This window comes from Astyanax mexicanus, chromosome 15 (genome assembly GCF_023375975.1).
Source record: "Astyanax mexicanus isolate ESR-SI-001 chromosome 15, AstMex3_surface, whole genome shotgun sequence".
NCBI lineage: Eukaryota > Metazoa > Chordata > Actinopteri > Characiformes > Acestrorhamphidae > Astyanax > Astyanax mexicanus.
Window position 1 is genome coordinate 2,203,034 of NC_064422.1, and position 4,726 is coordinate 2,207,759.

General features: G+C 48.5%; 1 pseudogene; it reads left to right on the top strand.

Moving 5' to 3' along the window:
- The first annotated feature begins 365 nt into the window (after positions 1-365).
- LOC125781231 (uncharacterized) lies at positions 366-3,243 on the top strand (annotated as a pseudogene).
- The last annotated feature ends 1,483 nt before the right edge of the window (positions 3,244-4,726 follow it).

Genomic DNA, 4,726 nt, shown 5'->3' on the forward strand with positions numbered 1-4,726 from the left:
CGGACCTTCAGATAACAACCCATGTAAATGACAAGACAACGATAAATGCAATATGTATCTGCGGGAAAACATGCAAGAATCCGCGGGGCCTCAAAATCCATCAGGCCAGGATGAAATGCTTGGACAAAGGGAAACAGGTGCAACGCACAGGACTAGTGCCTGGTGAGATGCAGGAGGAGCAGGGCCAGGACTCACCCCACAGAGCTCAGCACCTCCACGCACTGGCTCCCCAAAGTCCATGCAGAGTAGTTCGTAAGCGGATCAAATGGCCCCCAGCAACCAGCAAGAGCCTGTGGCAGCAATTCGACGACGATGTTTGTGAGATTGTCCAAACAACAGCTAAGGGTGACAGATGGTTGCAGACAATGACGACCATCATTGTGAGCTATGCTTCGGAGAGATTTGGCCTCATTGAGACAGGGAACAGCAGGATGCCCTACAACAAGAATCGCAGAGCCACCAAGATCCAGCAGCTGCGCCAAGAGCTGAAATCCCTTAGGAAGCAGCACAAGATGGCCAGCGATTAGGAATGGCAGCCCTTGGCAGAGTTGCGAGAGATCATCATGAAGAAGCTCCTGACAATCTGCAGAGCAGAGTGGCATCGCAGACGAACAAAGGAGAGGGCCAAAAAGCAAATATCCTTTATTGCCAACCCCTTTGGCTTCACCAGGAAACTACTTGGTGACAAGCGCAGCGGCCAGCTGGAGTGCTCTGCAGAGGATGTGAACGCCTTCCTTCACCACACCTTGAGCGACCCAGAAAGAGACCAGGATCTTGGCCCCAACAATGCTTTGGTTAGCCCAGCCGCACCAACTATAGAGTTTGACATAAAAGAGCCCAGCTGGAGAGAGGTCCAGGAAGTTGTAAAGGCAGCAAGATCAGCTTCAGCCCCTGGACCCAGTGGCGTACCATACAGCATTTACAAACGCTGTCCGAAACTCCTTCAGCAGTTATGGAAGATCCTGAGAGTAGTCTGGCGTAGAGGAAGAGTTGCCAATCAGTGGAGATGGGCTGAGGGTGTGTGGATCCCTAAGGAGGAGAACTCTAAAGAACTTGGCCAGTTTCGGACCATCTCACTGCTAAGTACAGAAGGCAAGATATTTTTCAGTATCCTGTCACGACGACTGTCGATGATCTGTTTAAAGAACAATTACATAGACACCTCTGTACAGAAAGGCGGAATCTCTGGAACATCTGGCTGCATGGAACACACAGGGGTCATCACACAGCTCCTTAGAGAAGCAAAAGAAGGCAAGGGCGACCTGGTTGTCCTGTGGCTGGACCTTGTTAACGCTTATGGGTCCATACCACACAAGCTGGTTGAGGAGACTCTCCGCAGACACCATGTTCCCAATAAAATCAGCAACCTCATACTGGATTATTACAACAATTTCCAGTTGAGGGCTACCTCTGGGTCCATAACATCCGAGTGGCACAGGCTAGAGAAGGGGATAATAACAGGCTGCACAATCTCAGTAACCCTTTTTGCACTTGCCATGAACATGGTGATGAAATCTGCGGAGCAGGAGTGTCGTGGGCCACTGACCAAGTCTGGAGTGCGGCAGCCACCAATCAGAGCTTACATGGACGACCTGACGGTTACAACATCATCAGTCCCTGGCTGCAGGTGGATCTTACAAGGTCTTGAGAAGCTTATCTTATGGGCAAGAATGAGCTTCAAGCCATCAAAGTCAAGGTCCCTGGTTCTGAAGAAAGGAAAAGTCTTGGACAAGTTCCGCTTCAAGATTGCAGAGTCCACAGTTCCGACCCTGTCAGAAGCACCAGTCAAGAGCTTGGGAAAGCTCTTCGACTGCAGCTTAAAGGACACAGTGGCCATCCACAAGACCTGTGAAGATCTTGGTGCCTGGCTCACCAAGGTCGACAAATCTGGGTTGCCAGGTCGTTTCAAGGCTTGGATCTACCAACATGCCATTCTACCCAGAGTGCTGTGGCCGCTACTGCTGTACGATGTCTCCTTGTCAACTGTGGAAGCTTTGGAAAAGATCAGCAGTTACTTGCGAAGGTGGCTCGGATTGCCGAGAAGCCTAAGCAGTGCTGCCTTGTATGGGTCCACAAACACCCTACAGCTCCCCTTCAGTGGCCTCTCAGAAGAATTTGTGGTGACCCGGACAAGGGAGGTCATGCAGTACAGGGACTCCAGGGACCCCAAGGTGGCAACAGCTGGCATCGAAGTCCGGACAGGCAGGAAGTGGAGTGCGGCCAGAGAGCTACAGGCAGCAGAGTCACGGCTCAGGCAGAAGGCCCTTGTGGGGACGGTGGCAAGAGTGCAAGCAGGCCTGGGATACTTCCCAGGTTGCAAGGTGGACAGTGCCAAAGGGAAGGAGCGACAACATCTCCTCCAAAAGGAAGTGTGTGCTGGTGTAGAGGAGGTTAGAGCCAGCAAGATGGTGGGACTCAGCCAGCAGGGTGCCTGGACTAGGTGGGAGAAGACCGAGCAGCGTAAAATCTCATGGCCAGACCTCAGGCGGGCTGATGTCAGCCGCATCATTTTCCTGGTTCAAGCTGTCTACGACACACTGCCAAGCCCTGCAAACCTGTACACCTGGGGTAAGAGTGAAACACCTACCTGCCCACTGTGTGCTGGGAGAGGATCACTTCAACACCTCCTCAGCAGCTGCCCCAGCCCTTTGGCCGATGGCCGTTACCGTTGGCGCCATGATCAGGTGCTCAAGGCAGTTGCAGAAGCCGTCACCTCAGCGATTCAGTCCAGCAGACACTGCCCAAGGAAGACCAACATCGCTTTCCTGAGGGCTGGAGAAAAGCCCCATGTGCAACCAAAGTACAAGTCAGGCTTGCTGTCAACAGCACCAGATTGGAAGCTTAGAGTGGATCTGGGAAAACAACTTAAGGACCCTGAACACATCGCCCAGACAAGATTGCGCCCAGACCTGATCATCTACTCAGATACAACCAAGCAGGTGATCCTGTGGGAGCTCACTGTGCCATGGGAAGAACACATGGTGGAGGCACATGCAAGAAAGCAGGCTAAATACCTAGACCTGGTGATGGAGTGCAGAAGTCGGGGCTGGCGTGCCTTCTGTGAACCTATTGAGGTGGGATGCCGTGGGTTTGCTGGACGCTCAACCTGCAAAGCTCTGGCAGGGCTAGGAGTGACAGGAGCTGCTAAGCGGGGAGCCATACGCTCCATTTCAGAAGCCGCAGAGAAAGCCACACGCTGGCTTTGGATAAAGAGGGCGAGCCCGTGAATTGGTGCTGCTGGGATGCAGTCCGGGAATTAATCAACCCCGGATGGGTCACCTGAGTGAGGGGGTCTGATGTTGAAAGACCCGAAACCCCCAATGACCCCCAGGAACATCACTGATGATGTATCCCAGCGCATCCAAGAGATGTATTCAAGACCATATCTTTAACAGGGGGCTTCAACTGGGGGGGAGTATAATTTTGGAAGCATTATTTTTAAGCCTGCCGAAATTATACTCCCCCTATGGTCTCAGCACTGCAATGTCTGAATCTCATGCAATTTATGTTTTATCCATGTTATGGTGTGTAGAGTTTGTCCTGTGTGCATTTTACTCTATCTTTAACAGGGGTCTTCTAATGGGGGGAGTATAATTTTGGCAGCATTATTTTTAGGTCTGCCAAAATTATACTTCCTGTATGATCTCAGCACTTCAAGGTCTAAATGTAATGCAATTTTTGTTTCATACATGTCATGGTGTGTAGAGTATGTCTTGTGATGCATTTTACTATATCTTCCACAGGGGGGCTTCAAATAGGGGGAGTATAATTTTGGCAGCATTATTTTTAGGTCTGCCGAAATTATACTCCCTCTATTATCTCAGCACTGCAAGGTCTAAATGTCATGCAATTTATGTTGCTTCCATGTCATGGTGTGTAGAGTTTGTCCTGTGATGCATTTTATTATATCTTCAACAGGGGGCTTCAAATGGGACAGTATAATTTTGGCAGCATTATTTTTAGGTCTTCCGAAATTATACTTCCTCTATGATATCAGCACTGCAAGGTCTAAATGTAATGCAATTTTTGTTTCAAACATGTCATGGTGTGTAGAGTATGTCTTGTGATGCATTTTACTATATCTTCAACAGGGGGGCTTCAAATAGGGGGAGTATAATTTTGGCAGCATTATTTTTAGGTCTGCCGAAATTATACTCCCTGTATGATCTCAGCACTGCAAGGTCTAAATGTAATGCAATTTATTTTACATACATGTCAAGGTGTGTGGAGTATGTGCTGTGATGCGTTTTACTCTATCTTTAACAGGGGGCTTCAACGGGGGGGAGTATAATTTTGGAAGCATTATTTTTAAGCCTGCCGAAATTATACTCCCCCTATGATCTCAGCACTGCAAAGTCTAAATGTAATGCAATTTATGTTTCATACATGTCATGGTGTTTAGAGTATGTCTTGTGATGCATTTTACTATATCTTCATCAGGGGGTCTTCTAATGTGGGGAGTATAATTTTGGCAGCATTATTTTTAGGTCTGTCGAAATTATACTCCCTCTATGATCTCAGCACTGCAAGGTCTAAATGTAATGCAATTTATGTTTTATCCATGTCGTGGTGTGTACAATTTGTCCTGTGATGCATTTTACTATATCTTTAACAGGGGTCTTCTAATGGGGGGAGTATAATTTTGGCAGCGTTATTTTTAGGTATGCTGAAATTATACTTCCTCTTTGATCTCAGCACTGCAAGGTCTAAATGTAATGCAATTTTT